This window comes from Cryptomeria japonica, chromosome 5, assembly GCF_030272615.1.
Source record: "Cryptomeria japonica chromosome 5, Sugi_1.0, whole genome shotgun sequence".
NCBI lineage: Eukaryota > Viridiplantae > Streptophyta > Pinopsida > Cupressales > Cupressaceae > Cryptomeria > Cryptomeria japonica.
The window spans coordinates 102,473,104-102,493,593 of record NC_081409.1 but is presented as its reverse complement, the minus strand read 5'-3'; the positions used below and the strand labels follow the sequence as shown (position 1 = coordinate 102,493,593).

Sequence of the window (20,490 nt, the reverse complement as noted above, 5' to 3'; positions counted from 1 at the left end):
ACACAATTCAATCCTAATAGCAATATCATAATTTGACTTTTGTGGAAAATATCTCCTAATTATCAATTGATGGAAAATGGGGTAGCAAGCTAAGTAGTCTAAATTTTGGGGAATCTCCATGGTTAAGTGTGCTTGAGTTGTAGTCCTAGGATGGGTGACTCCCAAAAAGGCCCAAGGCTTCACCTCTGTGAGCATCACCTAGATATAATGAGTACTAAGTGTACCATTCATTCTCATAAGAAGTGGGTTCTTGTAAACCACTACTCATAAAACATAACTACAGAGTTGAATCCTGATGGCAATATCATAATCTAATTCTATGTAAAATTATCCCGAAACATTTGCATGTTTGAAGCTACATGTCCTTGATCGTTTTCATGTATAATGCACACACTGAGTACCTGAGAGCACCACTTTTATCATAAATAAAAGCTTACCTACAAAATGTTCATTACATAGAGAGCACAATAGGTGTCCAAGTTCTTTAAATCTTCAACACTACGGAAAAAGGACTTCACCATAGAACAGAGCAAAGGAAATCAAGCTTAGCAAAGCTAAGATGGAAAGCATATTTAAAGCCAAAATACTCTATATAGCATATCACTAAATATATCTTAGGAATAAATTAATTTACAAGAGTCATTTAACCCACTACTTACGCCTCGAATATATTTAATGGCCAAGATGTGTGAAACACCATATGGTGACTACTCTTAAAAATCAAATCATTATGATCATATATTATATTTCGAATAAATGTTAGAACTCTTGTCATTTTTCCATATAAGATACAAGTTTACATAAAACAGAAAGTACTAATAACTAAAGAAGGAACATTTAATCTAGCGCCTATATAATTCTGCCAATGCATCACGCCTCTGATGTATGGACACTGTAATAAAGTTTGGCTCTAGTTTGGACCAAATGCCCCAAGCAAATGAAATAAGAAAACTTTTGGATTTCCTAGCAAACTCAAATCCTTTGAGAAAATCAGTAGTGATAGACATCTAGATAATGAATAGTCAGTGATTTAGTATATCAAAATATAATCATGGAGATATGGACGTGGCAAAAATATGGCATTTAAAAGTGATTAGAAAGTTTAAAATACAATCGGAATGCAAGTAAAAGAAAACAAAATTTAAAAGCTGAAATAATCTCATAACAAATTCTCCAATGAAAAGGAGGATTGCATGTTAACGTCAACATGATTTTTGAAAAATTAACTAGCCTGTCAAATAAATTTGAACTTCTGTAAGTTTAAACTCTGTCAGAGACCACCTCTATAGAATTTAGAGAAACAATTCTATAATTCAATCAATTTTGTTAAATAAGGGAGGCTTGCCTAACATCTCAAACAGGTCTAATTCAACAGCACATCACGTTACCATGTCTCTAAAAGTACACAGACATAATATAATGCATAAACCTGCAGTTCACCCTACAAGTTACACAAAAGAAATAAAAAACATGGATCCTGCGAAATAAACGACAATAAAGTTGACTGCCTCAACTTACACCTTCAAAAAAATATCAATACTGCATAATAAATGACAACGATGTTGACAACCTCAACTTACACTTTTTGACCTAATCCCTGAAAATTCAAGTTGATTGAGGCTTAAAACTAGCAAAGGGCATACTGCATATATATTGTAAACCTCTCTCTAGACATAAGCGATCAAATTTTTAGACATAATTTCATTACATTTCACAAGGCCTATAAAAAGGATAAACAAGAATAGAGTCGTTACAAAAATCTAGAGAAAAAGTTACACGATTAAATGTTTAATTATACACATGTTCAAACAGCAGATAGTTAAGATCGTGGCAAAGACTTTGCTTCTGACCAATGGCATGATAATCTCATATTTGAAGCAGCTGAATGCTTCGAGGACATACAACATGATATAAAAAGCAAACAGGCATATCTTACTCAGATCCTCTAGCAAGATCTAAGCAAAGTCAAACTTTGCCTTTTATTGAGACCATTAAATAATGTGCCCCTAATCTTTATTAACACACCATGCCCACACCACATCATGATAATTCCCTTCTAGAACCAGACATTACTTTTCTAACATAATGCACAAGACCATAGCAGAGAGACAACATCGGTCTGCATAATAACCTTTTGAGCCCTGGCCCAAAAGCAATAAAATGATTCCTCTATTCCCAGAGCCTAACTTCCTCAGTCATCTCACCAATGTGCCAATCCCTGAATTTATCTCTTCGAACTGCACGACTACGCACCAAGCGAGGGCTGCCAGGAGGACTTTCACTGCTTACAGTAGGTTGTGGGGCCACCCTGGAACTCATGTTGTTGTTTGTAACCTCTGCAGGAGTTAAATCATTAGGTTTCCTGGACCAGCAGTTTACTATTGCTCCGCATCTACCTTCGCCATCTGAGCCTGAAGATGAATAGCTCCTAAATGACTCTGATGGGCTATTTACACCATGGCATGCTAGACATGAAAGACTCATGGCTTCAGACTACAGGCCAGAAAATTATAAACCTGCATGAATTAATGGATCATACAAACATCATTTAATACAGCAGCAGCAACAAAACTAGAAAAATACAATAGAACTACATGAAGACTGATGACTCTGAATTGCAGAAGAATTGTGAGCTCTTTCTTTCTCTAACAAGTATGAAGTATCAACACTAACAGACAGCTTCATATTATTCAGGTTTTGCACATGTAAAGAAATGTTCATATATATTTGTATGCATTTATGAAAGCACACCTGATGTTACTTAGGTTATGCATGCAGATAAATTGTACCAAATTTGTACTTCCAGAATATCTGGCATGTATGAGTTCAATGTTCCTCACCCAGAGACTGATTTTCAGGAAATAAAAAATCAAGAAAAACAAATTCACATATCACAATCTTTTATGGTGTTGAAAATCTAAAATTTGATAGTACGTGGAATCATCTGCCTGGCCATCTTTTCATTTCACAGACACCAACGTAAACATAAAAGGTAATACAGCTACTCCTAAGAAATAGTAAAGATTCAATAAGGCAGATTCTTACATATGATAATATTGAATAAATCTTTGATGTTTACCTATACCCATGGGCCATAATGCTTGAGTAACGTTTCATGGTTAGACGTGCACTCTGCATATTGTAGAATGTTGACAAATGTCTCCTGCTCATTTATTTGATTATTGATGTGACATTATCTTATTTTACCTTCATATTGTAGAAATTAAAAGTGATTACCATCTTAATTTTTAAATTTTCACTTTTCTGCTTTATTATTTATGTTTTATCATTTTATGATTTGGCATTATCATCTATGCATATGCCATGCAAGTGGTATCATGTACAACCATGTTTTGGTGAATCGTGATAATGCAACTGATTCTTTGTGATGTTTGAACCATTAGCTTTGTGTGTGATGAAACTCTTGAAATTATAAATTTTTCTAATACTGCAAAAAGACTAGGAAAAAAAACACATTCACCTCCAATGTTGACAGACACTTCACAAAAATGAATGGTTGTGGCTGCCTCAAGAATAGGATATAAAAAGGAGATCATTTCCTTGGGTGTACACCATCAAGCAAGGAATAAATAAATCATAAATTGGGAATGAAGGAATCAATTTGGAAATAAATTATTACTCTCAAAGGCAGCAATGAAGGGTGGTGACTCAATTCTTATGAAGGGTGACTCTTTCACCAATAGGGCATAAAGGGTAGATCAATCAAAGAAGCATCATTCAAGCAATAAAGGAAAAAATAATTGAGCATATCAATCATCAAATATCAGTTCTTTAAGCTATATAAAAAATAAGAAATCCATCCAAGAATCAATTTATAAAATCATCTCATCAATCATCAAATCAATCAATCAATCAATCGTACAAGCATCAATAATTCAAATCTCAACCATTCAACAGAAATCAATCGATCAATCAAGTAAATTATACAAACCTCAATCTATCAAATATCAACAATTCAAACATTCATGCATCAACTCGTTCAAGCAACATTTAAGCATCCACTGATTAATCCTTCAAGAAATAACAATTAAGAGAAAGCAAGCAATCAGCAATAATCTAGCAAAATACATCAAGATATCAGTTTTGAATTCTAGTTAGTACTTGCAACACAAACCAGATCCGGGCCCACGGTGTGGGCTAAGGTTTGGAGGGAAGGGGTCTTTTCCTACCTTTGACAAATTAGGGAGGACAGACTGTATCAAATTGTAGACTGAGGGGTATTGGTATCATATGTAAGCAGTCCACAGTCAGCAGATCATAATCAACAAATGGAGTCTATTACAGGCCCATGTCCTTACTGCTACATTGTAACCTTCCCAACGCCTATCTTCAAATGCATACTTACAGTAGTGTTGCAAAATTTGCCAAGTACTCACAAAATAAGCGACTTAGTCACCCAATAACTCACCTACAAGTTTTTGTAAAACTCGCAGCAATTTTTTCCTATAAAACTCATAGGTAAATAAATTGTGAGTTTTGTGTTAAATACTTGTCCAAATGCATATGATTTATTTTTCTTGCTTCTAAATAAAAAATGTGATTTTCACTGGTGGTGAAGGTTTTAAAGGCCCCTGAACCCCATGAGGGGTGCTGCCCCCAACCCCGTGATGGGCATTGCCCCCAAACCCCTATGAGGGGCACTACCGCTTGACATTGTTGGGGGCATTGCCCCCAGACCCCCATGAGGGGCACTACAAATCAAATTCATTGGGGTCTCCACTCCCAAATCCCCATTAGTTATTGGAATTTGCCAAATAAGAAACTTGATTACAACAAGGGGGTGATGAGGAATTGGGATACAGCCCTTGAGTGTGCTAACTTAGACGTTACTATTTGATTACAACGAGAGGGTGAAGAGGAATTGGTATACAACCCTTGAGTGTGCTAACTTAGACATTATTATTGCACAACTTGCCAAAAATCTCTTTAGATGAAACACCTTCTACATGTGACATGGCTAGAGGAAGTGGCATTGTAACTCATTTAGAGGTTGAACTTGTTTTGTGGTCTATGATATGTATTAAACTGTAATTTTGTTATATATAAGATGGAAATTAGAAATATGCTCAACAAATTTAGTAACGTGTGTTTTCGAATAATATTTTTTAAAGCTAAAGTATTTAAATGTTCAATAAAATTGTCATGTTTTTCCCCAAGTCCCAAGTTTTCAAAATTTTTGGGCATACCGAGTTATTGTCTATAGCGTTTCCCTGTTTAACCCTGCGACCAGACCTCCATACACTCGGCTAGCAATTGAGTCATATCTTCATGAGTATTGACCACAACCAGCAAATAAGAACTTTCATGTCAGAGCAGCAATGGTATTGGTGATTAAGAATGAGACCCCCTCTTTCTCACGTTCAACAATTTGAAGCTATTTAAGAAGAGGAACCAAGATTTTGTTTTGTTTTATGGATGATTTTTTTGAAATGTTTGAGCTGGTGCATTGAGTGGATTGGAAGTTGTTTGTCTTGTTATAGAGAAAGTGTAAAGCATCTTCCTATACAAGGTGTTGATTGGAGTTGCGTTTAGCTTGTTGGTGAACTCTATGAGTGTGATTGGTTGTCTAGAATGAGATAAAACTTGTCTAGTATGACACAATACCTTCCCTTGAAGAGTATGAGAGCAAGTGTAACCTACAAGAGCATGTGAAGAAGAGAATGGTATGACATATGAATTAAAGTAAGTCAAGATGCTTGCCATGAGATCAGATTGTTTTTTATGGACAATATAATTGCTAAATTGAAAAGAAAATGGAACGAAAACATGAATGTGTTGAGTGAAAGGTTGGATGCTCTTTATAGATCAAGGGAACGTCTAAGTCTGAGGGTGGAAATTTAGCAATTGGTACTTGAGCAGCATAGTGATGAAGAAGAAATCCTCATGATGGAGGATATGGGGGTGTTAGTGTTTCATCTTTTTTAAGAGGAAGTAGAGGTATATCCTTTGGAGGACATGAAGGTGATGGTGGAGGTGGTGCAGATGAATGCTCGCAAGGAAATGAAAGTAGTGCATTTTGATGTGCATGATGAGTACCCTGATATGGTACCAAGTGTGGAAGGATAAGTTGTAGATATGGGACTTGATATGTCTGTGAATGAGTAAGAGGGCATCTTGGTTGAGGGTGGACAAAAGAGTGAAGAAGAACTAATGGGTGATTTGTTTAATTCTATCATGCAACTTGAGTTGAGCTTGAAGGAATGATTTTGACAGGAGGACAAATTGCTAAGCAGAATCCTGAATGGAGTAGATGATCAAATCATGTTTAAGAGAGCCAATCTAGAACTAGCATGGGTTGTGGATGTAGGATTACATGCTATACAAAAGCATTGTAGACATGAGGAGTCATATATAGAAGTAAAGGGATTAAGGAGGGAGGAATTATATAATAAGGAGAAGCTTATGTAATGTCCCTTTCCGAGGAGTAATCCACGAGACCATTTAGCCTATCTTATTCCTGTAAGCTAAAGTCGGCAGCAAGGGAATAATTTAAATTAAATATTTAATATTATCTGACAAAGTACATTTTGATAATGTTATTTAATTAATTTATAAAGTTTTCTAAAGTCAATTAAGTGAAAATATTAGAAAGGGGAATAATAAAGTCACTTTATTTTTTGAACTTTTTTTTATTTTTAGGAAATTGAGATAGTTTTGGGAATGTGCTACAGGCTGCATAAAAGAACTTTTTGGAGCTCATTTTCAATATGCTTGGATTATACCTTCTATTTATTAATTTGGAGAGCTTCTTGAAGCTAAAACCCTAGGACAAAAATCCTAAGGGCTTACAATTTCGGCAGTGGAACTATCTACCCTAGCTGTAACTGTGGAGCCATATAGGTTTCATGATTGTACTCAATGTTAGAATAAGAAATCTGTGAAGTCTTCAATTGAAGACAAATTTCAAAGGGCTTGAGGATTTTGATCAAATTGAGGATGCCATAACTTATCTCTTGCTGGGTCGAATTGGGATATGCAGTGCTTGAACATAGAAATTATGGGACACCATGGTGAGAAATGCTCAAATTAAGGTGACTGAATGATTTGAAGGTGGAATGTGGCGAGTAAAGAGTTATTGAAGGGCATTTATTTCTTTATATCAGTGCATAGCTTCAAATTGTTGAACATAAGAAAGAGGGAGTCTTATTCTTAGTCACCAATACCATTTCTGCTCAGAAATGAAAGCTCTTATTTACTGGCTGTGGTCAATACTCATGAAGATATGACTCAATTGTTAGCCAAGTGTATGGAGCTCTGGTCACAGGGTAAAAAAAGAAAATGCTATAGACAATAACTCGGTAGGCCCAAATAATTTAGGAACTTGGGACTCAGGGAAAAACATGACAATTTTATTGAACATTTAAATACTTTAGCTTTTAAAATATTATTCGAAAACACACATATTACCAAATTTCTGACTAACCTTCGCAAGATCTGTCCAATCATTCTTATGGCAAGCATCATGACTTACTTTAATCCATATGTCACACCATTCTCTTCTTCACATGCTCTTGTAAGTCACACTTGCTCTCATACTCTTCAAGGGAAGGTATTGTGTCATACTAGACAAGTTTCATCTCATTCTAGACAACCAAGCACACTCATAGAGACCTCCAACAAGCTAAACACAACTCCAATCAACACCTTGTATAGTAAGATCCAAAGATGCTTTACACTTTCTCTATCAACAAGACAAACAACTTCCTATCCACTGGAAGCACCAGCTCTAACATTTCAAAAATCACCCATAAAACAAAATAAAATCTTCCTTCATCTTCTTACAATATTTAGACTAGTCTTCACATACACTTGCAGATTCAAGCCAACTCTCACACACATGCTCAAACCCATGAACTAGTTTCCAGGCCATACCTTCTACCAAGCACTTGTTTTTGACAATGTTTTTGCCTGCTCATCCTACTCCCACAAGATCTAGATGCAATCAAAGATGAAGACCAAACGAAGGGAAGCCTTGTGCTTGAAACCAACACCCAAACAAACCCACAAGGGCTTCAACCATCCAATATTAGCACATGCAAAAACTCAAATTCATGAAATTACAGGATTGCTTCAACAATTGATCTAATTTAATCAATAATACGATAGACATACATACATGGATTCTACAAAAAATCAAAGTCTCCCTTCAAAATTACAACAAATATACATCTATGAATACCAAACATCAGCAAGATATTACGATAGACTATTACAAAGATTTGCCCACTAGACTTCATATTTCTACTCATCAACATGCACCCAAGATTTTGGAAAATTTTAACAAAGCAACCCCTTGTATATACAACATTTTCAACCTACACACATGCTACCCACACTCATCCAACACCAGCTACCAAACCCACACGTTGACAACCTTCATTTGCCACATTGAGCTTCTTGGCAACCTACAAACAAAAAACACCCCTCATTTTGGTCAATTGACACCACTATCCTTCTAATTCAAGATTCCAAGAAATTTTAATAGTGTTCCATTGTAAATATAATGTCTCAACCTACAAAATAACTTTTATACATGCAACCCACACTAATACAACACTTGCAACAAGACCCACATGTTGAACACCTTCAACCTCCACACTTGAGCTTCCTCAACCTATAATCAAGGAACCCACATTGTAAATATAATGTCTTCTTTTTTGGAAGCTATTGTTGGAGTTGATGATTGAAACCCACAGATCCTTGCATACAAAATACCTATCACAAATGGAGATCAAGCAAGATAGATTTGCTCAACAACCTGAGAATTGTATTGATGCATAAATCAAAATGATTGCAATGATAACAATGAATGCTTTTAAAAGCATAAAGATAAAACGCTAGGTGAGGATTAAATTCGAGCTTGACAAGCGTCCTCATCTTATGTAATGAAACAATATGACTCATATTTAGCTCAATCTAATAAAAGAAAAAACATCCCTAAGTTTAGCTTAAGTGAATAAAGTAAAAGAGACCTAATGAAGTAGTGATGACTAAATAATTAATTAATTAGATAATTAACCTAATAGTCTAACAGCTATCTCTCCTTTAATTTCCAAGCATTGTTTGTACTTCTCCTCTCTAATTGGTACGTAAATGTAAAATTGCATACCTGATCAAAGTATAGCCCCTCTTAACCAAATGGAATGTCATTCACCAATTAATAATTGCCAAGTGGATCATCCTCTCCAGCATTAATCAACATGTAAATGGGGCGCTTCAAATTCCAAGGCTAATTAGAAGGAAACCAATTAGGGAATGACCCTTTTCACACCAACACCGCCCTTAAGTGCATCTTAGGGAAGAACATACCAATGCAAGGATGGGTCTCGACAACAAGGCCTGATAAGGTACCCATGTACAAACAAACTCTCACATATTGAGAAAAGAATAAAAACCCTACAAGAAAAAACTCCTCTCTAAAAGAGAGAAACCATGCAAAGCAAACATAAAGAGTAAAGAGGACTCAAAAAGACCCCCCAAAGTCAACTTCCTTCACCCTATGCATTGATCACAACTAAAGCTAATGAGTCAATTCCAAGGTTTAGTGAAGATGTCCACAACCTACTCCTCAATAGGCAAGCCAAGCAAAGAACACCACATTGGATGAATTGCTTGATGAAAGGCATGTGTATCTTGATATGCTTAGTTTGTTGATGCTCCATTAGGTTGTGTGAGTCATTAATGGCACTCTAATTATCACACCAAAGAATGGTGGCACTATCAAGAGAAAATCCAAACTTAGTCATCAATTGACAAAGCCAAAGAATCTCCTAACTAGCCAAAACTGCACCTTGATACTCGGCCTCTGTCAATGATAATGCAATAGATGTCTATTTCTTGCATGACCATATAAATTAGACCAAAACCAAGGCAGAAGACAAAACCAAAAGTAGACTTCCAATCATCAACAAAACCAACCCAATTTGAGCCAATGAAGCTCACAATCTGAGAAGCTCCTCATGTAGTGAATGTCAAAGTGTGATGAGCCCTAAATATACCAAAAGATATGTTTAATTGTCTTCTAGTGACTCTCATGAGGCTCCTAAGAGAAACAAGAGATAAGTCCAACCATAAAGGAAATATTAGGATGACAATGTATCGAGTACAAAAGACTACCAACCAACTGCTGATTACAAGGTAGAATCAACTATAAGAGTAGAGCAATCGGTAGCAGAACAACACACGATTAAAAAGGTGTGGGCCAAGCTTGCAATTAGCCATGTGTAATCTCTAAACAAATCCAAAGCATACTTTTGTTGACAAATGAAGATCCCCTTAAAAGTATGGTGAACTTGAAGTCCAAGGAAGTAATGCAGAGGTATATCGAAGTGCTCCATCAATGCTCACTAAGTTCTCTGGATTATGGAAGTAGAACTCCTTGTGAGAATCATATCGTCCACATATAACACAAGAATCAAAAAATCTTCCCCATGGTCTCTAAATGCAAACTATAGGATCAAAATGGCAACATGTAAAACCCAAAGCAAGCAAGAAACTATCCATCTTCTCATATCAAGACCGAGGGGCTTGTTTGAGACAATTCATATTTCAAAGAAAATTCCAAATTTCAACTTCATATGCAAAAATTATGCCAGTTGCAAAAAGGAATATACGATGTACCTTCAAGCTGCAAAAACTAGCAAAAAAAGCAAAACTAGCAAAAAAAAGCAAAATCTAGAAGAATAACCTGCACCACAACAATGCACTGGACACTAGCTTTCCCATGACCACTTGTTTGCAAAAAAATAACATTTGGTCCAAAGTTATTCTACAGCAAAAAATGGGGGCAGGTGGCCCGATGGGCAATGCAACTAGCTAAGCAAGGCTCTGGTGGTACTAAGCAACAAAGATGGCATGATTCAAGTTGAGTGGCAGAGATAGAGGCCCGCAAGTGGTGCAGCCTACAGAGGGCAAAGCATTGTGTTTAGGCACTTAGACAACACCTGTAGTTCATGCAATTCTACAAATCTCAATAGTACAAAGGTCCTCCCTATTAAAAAAAATTATATATAAATTTATTCTTTTTAACCCAAAAAGGAACTCGCAATAACTTTATGATGATGTTAGTTGTACAAAAGTGACACCAACAATATGGACAATCATACATACAAGAGACCTAAAAAAACCAAATTTAATAGTCGTGGAAGTGTATCATGTTTATTGTCAATCCATGCAAATTTAGCCCTTTTGAACTCGATTGTTGGGTCAAAGTTGGTCCAAGATGCTCCCAACAAAACTTGATGGTAGAATTTCTCCAAGATCAATAAGGGGCATGTAGATTGAAAGCTCTAATACCGTGTTGAAGTAACCAGCCAATATTAGCAAATTTGCAACACCAAATAACCTTCCACACACAAGAGAGATGCAACAAGAGATGCTATTCTACCAAACAAGAATACAAGCATGAATATGTATGGTCTCAAACAAGCTCCTCAATCTTGATATGAGAAGATGGATAGTTTCTTGCTCGCTTTGGTTTTACATATTGCCATTTTGATCCTATAGTTTGCATTTAGAGACCTTGACAACACCTACAATCTGTGCAATACTCCAAATCTGGGTAGTACAGAGGTCCTCCCTTATTTTTGAATTTTTTTAATATCAAAAAATATACATAATTTTCTTTTTACCCCAAAAAGGAACTCACAAAAGGGGATCACCTTGTGGTGTAGTGGTGTTGTGGTTGCACTGTTAATGGGGCAACCAAGGTTCAAATCCCCGCTTGGCCCAAACGGTGTTAATGCCTGTTTGCGCCCACCTTGGTGGACATGCAGGAGGTTGGTGGACATGCAAAGATTGGAGGACATGCCTATGGTTGTGGAGGTGGCGTTTGGAAAACGTGTAGGAGGTGGAGGAGGTGTGAGGAGATGTTGAGAAGGAGGTGCTCAGGAGGAGCTTAAGGACTAGCTGTGCCAAACCTTCAATGGGCTGGTGTGCTGGCGAACCTTGTGCCAGACCCACGTCAGGCATGTGCTGCTCGCGGATCCAGATCCTCATTGGCATGCACTGCTCGTGAACTTTGTGTCAGACCCACGTGGGTCTTTCATGCCTGGTGTTTTTGTATCAAACCCACACGAGTCTTTCACTCCTACGAGCTTGGGGTCCTTGCTAGGCTTTCGTGTTCATGGGTCTAGATTGTTGGATTCGGGGATGACGTCCCCCAGTTTGTGGCCTCACATGGCAATTGGACCAAGCTAAAAATCCATGTAACCTACCAAAAGAAAAAAGGAAATCACAAAGATTTTACTATGATGTTAATTGTACAAGTTTGACAACAATTGAATGGACAATCATACGACAAAACAAATGACTTAAAAAAACCCATATTTAATAGTCATGGAAGTATATCATGTTTACTATTGATCCATACAAATTTGGCCCTTCTAGGCTCAATCATTGGGTGAAACCTGGTCCAAGATGCTCCCCACAAAACTTGATGGTAGAAACTCTCCAAGATCAAAAAAAGGCTTGCTAGAATCAAAGCTCTAATATCATGTTGAAGTAACCAACCAAGATTAGCAAATTTGCGACACCAAATAACCTTCCATATACAAGAGAGATGAAATAATAGATGTTATTCTACCAAACAAGAATACAAGCATGAATACAATATTCACAAGTTGCTCAAGATGCATGATGTACAAGAGAAGCCTTGCTTATAAAGGCAAGGTTAGACCTAGGAAAGCATAGGATTAACACACGTGTCATAATCATACACTATGAGACACAAAGAGAGAACCATATGTGTACCCTAAAAGAGACCTAAGTAAACTTAAGAACTAAGTGTGAATAGGTCCTAGAAGGAGACTAGTTAGGGAATAACCATTTTCACACCAACACAAGAATTGTTACTGAAGTTACAAATCAAGAGGTTGCCCCAAGGAGCACAACTGTCATTAAATCTTCAACTACCTTCATTACATCCCTATTCAGAATTGTCTCTCTGTTGCTTCCACAGCTATCTTCAGCTGCATTTCCATTTACCATTTAATTCATGTTATTGTACAATCTATAACCTCTACTATTTCCACTGCTTTTATTGAGAATTAATGTCTTGCCATATATAGAAAGCATTCTCATTTAAGGTGTGCAAGGAAAGGGACAGTCCTTTGACATCCATTGCATTGAGTAGTCCAACTTGAAATATAGGATAGTTCTAGTTGATTCATAAGGACAGAATACTCTTAGTATGCTGAGAAGAGACTTAAATATATCTCCCTTAATCCTGCACTTTGTATGCTATCAGAAACTTCACAGAAATCGCAATGAGGATGTTGGTAATAAATTCTTCTAAGCTTCATTTAAGTCCCTTTATTTTCTCTTGATTAGCTCTCCTTATATAGCATAATATTTAAAGTAGATCTGGTCTATGACAGATTCAGTTAAGGCTTGACACGTTTAATTTGAGGTTATTTGGCCTTCATGCTGGGAACCTGAATATTTCTGCTGTAGATGTCATGCCCCTGCCATAAGACATTGCACACAAAACAAGTCATGGCCTCAATTTTTAATAATGCCAGGCAACAGCATAAATATCATTTAGAGGCCGACTTAAGATTATTTTTCCTAGGCGACAGCATGAATAATGTTTAGAGGCCGACTCAGAATTGTTCTTCCTAGGTGACAGCATGAATAATGTTTAAAGGCCAACTAGGATATAATGGAGCTATTTACCAAAAGGGCAGACTCAGTGAAATGTTTTAAGGCAGCGATTGAAGTGATGTACCCTATTGTTAAGGGTTGTGATGGTAATAAAGGTGGTGACTATTCATCCTACCGTGGAAGATATAAAAGGGGGAGACCAATCCATTTGTTGGCAGATAATCATCAAGTCTGACTTGGAAAAATAATTCAGAAATAAACTAAAGCAAACTATAATAATAATGAAGAAATTGGTATGCAATTATTATTGTATTTATTTATTTATCTCAACATAAATCTAAGCTTTAAGATTTCCACAATCCATTCAAATATTTAGTAGTTTCTGGATTTGATTGTGCGAGATTTTTTTGTTCATCAACATAAACTACTAAATATCAACATAAATCTGTTAAAAAGCTTTAAGTCTTTCTTCTTTGATTAAATTGCAAATCCATCAAGAAATAGAGGATTAGTAATTAATTACCTAATTTCCATCAGCAATCATGTTTGGAATCAATGTGAAATGTTTGATAGGAAAATGCAGCAATACTGGTCTTTCCTCATCAAGTACACCAACCTCAAGATGGATGGACTAGAGGTCCTGCAATACTTCTGGGCAAGGGGCCGAATGACTTGGAGGCTCATTCCAAGCCCTTGGGCTTGGTTGAGGTGGGCAGTAACCCAGTGTCCTATCAAGCTTTTCCACCGGATTCCTAATATGGTTGACTATGGGAAATAACCTATGAAATAGATATAAATGAGTTTAGGATACTTTGATTTTAATAGAGATTACTCGTAAGTCGTATACAATCATAGATTCTTGATATTAATGCTTTGATGTTAATCAACATTGTTTATAAGAACTAAATTGAGATTTTCTCTAAAATGGCATTACTATTTATGTAATTTTATCATAGAATTCTATTTGTAAATAAATTGCATTTTGTTAGAATTGTTATTTTATGCCAAAAATCAGGTATATCCCAAAAGGGGGCATTGCAGTAGATGGCTTCTCCACTGGAATAAGTTGGTTCTGGTTGAGGAGAGTTGAACAATCTGGCTCACTTATTGATCTCCTTCCTGTGTGTAACCAAGTTGGACCATCCAGGCATGTTTTTCTGCTACATTTTTTACTGCTTGCTAAAAGGATGAAAGTTTTCGTTAAGAGGAAAATTACATGGACCAATGTTTGGACTGATAAATTATGCAGCTTGAGAGACAAATCTTTATAATTGTCGTGACTTCTCTTCTCAAGAGAAATTCATCTATCAATGTGAAGAAGAGAAACAAACACGTATTTAGAGGGACAATAGAAACCTTAATCCTTCAACGATCACATCATCCATTAAGACTTTCTATGCAGGTTGCAACTTGCAGGTGATTGAGGATTACTCATAGAGGTTTCATTCATACTGGTTATTCAATGTGAGATATAGAGGACTTTTGAGAGTTCATGATACAAAGAAAGATATCTAGCCGGTGATTGTTAATTTAATCTGCTTTTATCTGAGTTGTTTTTATCTTAGGATGCAGAGGAAATTTCAATTCTCCAAGAGCCAGCAAACGGGGACAAGAATATTGATATTACTGAAGAATATAAACTTAAAGGCTTTTATTTATGTAAATATTACAATGTTTATAGTAAGGACTGGTTCTGATTTGTCAGTAAAATCCCAACTTGCATGCCCAGATACTAGCATAAAAAATCAGTGAGCCACAAGTGTTTCAGTTTTATCAAAACATAGCATTATACATCTCAGCTTTGGGGAGCTCTGTGAGGGAGCTCAAGCTATACCACAAAAACTTACACTCCCTTGAGGAGCTCCCAAAAGCCAATGATCATAATAACTACAATGCTGGATCAGAAACCTAAGTAACAAAGGAATGAATAGTTACTGTTCATTTGATCCTTTATGAGGAAACATACCCAAAAAAATAAATATAGATCTGGCCGAGACAACATCCCAATTATTCCAAGGCATCAGATGTCCTCATTGCTAGCTTCAAAGACCAGGAACAAGCCTCCTCCCCTTGTTTTGAATATCATCCAAATGAATGCAAACACATACATACTGTAGAGACAAGAATTGAATATTTTGTGCTTTTACTCCATATTTTGTACTCATTTTAGTGTCAGTCACCCCTAGACGGGATTAAGACACATTTTGCAATTTTGAACCTGAAATACTCACAAGTATGCCAAAGTTAGTCAGCCAAAGAAGATGCCTTCCCTCTATTTAAATTGCTGTCTCTGGACACTAGAGGGCACATGGTAGTGACCCTTGCCAAATTTGAATGTTTGAAGCCACCTGAACACTACCCTTCACCACTCCTAACAGCCATCTTACCACCATCACTCTATAAAAATACTCCTTTGCCCTCATCTCTCTCTCTCTCCCCCCTCATTCTTTGAGTATTTTCCTATGTTTGTCTTAACACTCCAATACTAAGTTTTCAGCAGACATCCATTGCAGACATCCATTGCAAACCCCCCACTTGCAGTCAGCCACTTCACAATAATCAATTGTCAAACTCCAGGCACACCTTAAGCTTCTCCATCGCCCTTATCCTCCCTCCATTGAACTATACAAAGCACTATCCAATCGACCAAGCCTACTAGGAATTCCCCATGCATCCTTTGCCCACACCAGTCACACACATGCACTCCAGGAAGCATACACTACAACAATCATCATACTTGAGCCTAAAATATGCCAAATAGGAACCTAAATCCTATTATTATACTTGAGACAGGCTACTAACCACAAATCCTAACTTATGTCCCCCTCAAGCTTTGACAGGTTATTTCTAATTATTGTCAGCACATACTATAGTTCTACAAGCACCACAGAAGAGCCTTTTTTGGCAAAAAACTCCAAAAAGTCCCAGCTCACAGTACTCAAAGGACCACTACCTTCTAAGGCAGGGAGTGATTGTCAAACCCTAAGCACAACTTAAGCTTCTTTATCACCTTTGTCCTCCTTCCATTGCACTACATAAACCACTATTCAATCTAGCAAGCCTTCAAGAGTTTTACCCTACACCCTTTACACTACCACTCTCACACTTGCACTCCAGGTAGAACACACTCAGACTATTACCATACTTGAGCCTAAAATATGCCAAATAGGGGCCTAACTCCTATCATTATACTTGAGGCAGGCTCCTATCCACAAACTCCATTTTTTCTCCCTTCAGATCTTGACAGGTTATTTCTTGCTACTGTTACCACATACTCTAGTTTCTACAAGCACCACAGACATTATTTTTTGGCAAATAACTCCAAAAAATAATGTCTGGTACTTGTAGAAACTAGAGTATGTAAGAATTTTGTTGAAGAATTCAACAGGGTACCGTGTTAAGAAATTGAAGAGGATCCTGTAAAGAGAACTGCATAAGGATGCTGAAAAGGGAATTCAAGGAGGATCCCATTAAAAAATTCAAACAGGAACCTCTTAAAATAATTCAAACAGGATCCTGTTTAAAGAATTTGAACTTGACCCTGTTAAAAGAATTTGAAAATAATCCAGTTTAAAAGAATTCAAACATAATCTTGTTAAGGGAATTCAGAATTTGTGCAGTGGTTTTTTGAACAAGGCCCAATTTGAATTATTTAAGGAGAGCCTGTTAAAGTTCTTTTATCCAGATTCTTTATGAGTTATTTTAACAGGATCCAGTTAAAAGGAAACTATTAAAATAGATTCAACAAGATCTAATTAAAAGAACTTGAGAAGGGCCCTATTAGAATAACTTGATTGAGACCCTCTTAAAGGACTTGAGCAGGATCTTCTCATAATTATTTGAACATATTTCTCTTAAAATAATTTGGACACCACTCTCTATTTAAAAAATAAATATAACTGAATTCTCTAAAAAGAGATGCACAATAAATCTTTTTAGAGAATTTTAGGAAAATTATTTGAACAGATTCTCTTACATATACTTGAATAAAATTCTCTTGAATGCTTCCACTGCCATTCCTTAAATTTTCCCTTTCTGCTAACGGTGCTTTATGTATTTTGCTTTACTGTGGTTAATAGTGCAGCTAGCATATGGACCCTCCCTAAGACACCTTGTGAATAAAGAATGTGTAAACTGTAACTCGAATGAAGTGGCACTTACTTCTAATATTTCCAGTATCTAATGGTATTAGGCACATTTACAGGTATCCTAGTTCATGAAATTTGAACCAGAACAGTCCAACAAGGCCTGGGGAAATTGTTTTAAAACCAAACAGAAAGGGAAGCAATCTTTTAAACAAGTAAACAAACCTTTGATAGGCCCTACAGACAACTTTGGCCTAAAGGATGACATAAGTCATCTCATTTCAAAGGGATAATTGATGACCATACTGTAGCTCAAATTATAAAAGACTAGTTTTCCTACATGACTTGTTTTTCACAGTCAAACCCCAGTGTCATAATAAAGTGCTGAAATTATATAAGATACTGCATCTAACTTGTTCGTTATGACAAACCCCAATGTCCCAGGCTGATACCCAGTGCAAGTACTGGGTGAATATGACAAAAGAGATATCCCTTAATATTAAACCAAAGACTACTCTAAAATAAGTCGAATTTCCCAAATCATTCTTTTTTTCCCATTAAACCCTAACTTTCCTCATAACTTGCCTTCCGTCTTTCGTCCTGAATTGGCCATTACAATCATAACAGATGCAAGCTCTGCTTTCTTTTTAAAACTTGAAGCAGAGCCTCGGGTTTCTTTCGTACAGTTAACTACCCCTACTTTTGACATACGAAGGTCATGAGTTCAATTCTCATGGAGAATAGATCAATAACATCAATAATTAAACAAATACTGTACAAGTATTCATATGCGATGCTAAATTGCAGAGATTTTCGTTAACAACAAACCTAAGGTACAAATCTTAGCATTCAATTTACATGCCATAACGAAAGATTTGCATCATAGATAGAAAAAACCAATGCAAAGTACCTTTATTGCTGTCTTGAGGCAAAATTTTGGTTGTAATTCCTCCGGGATCCGCGCCAATAATGGAACAATCCGTCTAAATACAGAAACTCGGAGTGCTACAGATAATTTCAGAAAGGTGTGGAAACAATTGAGAAATTTCTGCACAGTGCGTATCCGAGGTATGTATCCATGTAAAAGATGCGTATAAATGATACTTCTACGGTTTGGCTGTATACGTAGAATCGTGAATAGATTATACAGAGGGAGACCGTCTAAATTTACGGTCATATGAGGACCCGCTTATTATTTATATCACTTTTAATGCTCTTTCCCTATAAATCAGGGTTCTACTGGAACACGCTAATCTATAAAATATTTTATGGGAGAAAAACCCATTTAGAGGAGCCCCAAAGGTGATCCTTTTTCACAATTATTTGTTATTTATATTCGTAATATTGTAAATTGTATATCCTTTATCTTATCCTTGGGGCCCTCATGGACTAGTATAGATGGCATATTCTTGAATAAAAGTCAACTCAAAATCTTATTTTAGCATGTTAATTTCTTAGGATTGGTTTCTATTTTTAGATCTTTCATTCGTTATTATGGTTTAGATTGTTGTCTAGAAATTGACTTTCTTGAATTTCAAATTGAACTTTGTCAATTAGTCTATTAATCATTACGAGTCAAGCTAGTGTATGTTTGTGTGAATTTGAATGTATCTTGTTGAATTTAAGGATAAACCCAATTCATTGTCATCATCTACATCTAAGAACATTCATGACACATCCATAGAGAGCAAAACTAGAGCATTAGCATTTCACTATCCTAGGATATTGCTTGCTTGCTTGATGTCCTCAATATTTGTTCGTTATTATTAAATTGTTTCAATTAAGATATTGACCAACAAAGTAAAAATTCTTGCCTAGCGAGTTCTCAATGAAAACCTCCCAAGACTTCTTTGCTTTAGACACAAGTACAACGAGTCAATGCATATCTACTTCTCTCGATTCTCTTATGTGTTAGGTTAATTTTCAAGTACTAGGCTCACTTCCACAAGCACAAATATAAACTAGGATGAAATACTATCCATTTACAAATTATAAGGCATTTGTCTCACAAAACCTTATTTTTCACACATTGGTGAACCAATTGGACTAACGTCTTTAACAACTTATTTCTCCATTAATTTAGAGAAAAGTATTATGTATACTTTATTATTTTTTGTAAGTTAAATTATGCATTTATTGTTCTAGTCTTGGCTTTGAAACTCTATGCTTTTATTATGGTTGGACTATTTACCCTAGGTATTTTATGATTTAAAGAATTCATTTGCATCATTTTTAATAGTGAATATAATATTTCTACATGATTAAGGGTTTTGCCTTAGAGATAATTCATTCTTTATTATAGTTTTGAATTTACCTGATGTGATTATATATATTTTTCAAATATGATTAGAGATTGAAGTATTCTTTATTTAAGTTTCAATGATATACCTTCTATAGGTTTTTGTTTTTCATTGTGTGGTCTTTGTATGCTCTCCTATATCACTAATGGTTTAAGGATGTCATTTTTTTCTCTACAACTCAAGGATAAGATTATCCCAAACTAAGCAGAAATTCATTATTATAGGGTACATTTAATTGTTAACTAGGGTCATAAACTAAGATGATACTTGTGATGTATACACACTAAAATGAATTTGGGTTTTCTATCCTACTTTTAAATTACAAAAATCGTTAGAACATTGCTAAGTTGATAAGTGATTGAAAAGTAAAAATAGTATTGTTAAACTACAATTCATGACTACTAGTAATGATAATCATAGCTAAGCAAAAATTTAACTAACAATTTCTAGGTGAAAGCATACACATAGTGCACAATTAACTA

The 20,490-nt window shown here is 35.9% G+C and overlaps 1 long non-coding RNA gene across 1 annotated transcript; it reads right to left on the bottom strand.

Moving 5' to 3' along the window:
• Positions 1-1,761: 1,761 nt before the first annotated feature.
• LOC131067586 (uncharacterized) lies at positions 1,762-19,010 on the bottom strand. Its single transcript, XR_009111845.1, has 2 exons — positions 18,619-19,010; positions 1,762-2,516 (listed from the first exon to the last, which is right to left on the bottom strand). It is a non-coding gene; the product is annotated as an uncharacterized LOC131067586 (long non-coding RNA).
• Positions 19,011-20,490: the final 1,480 nt, after the last annotated feature.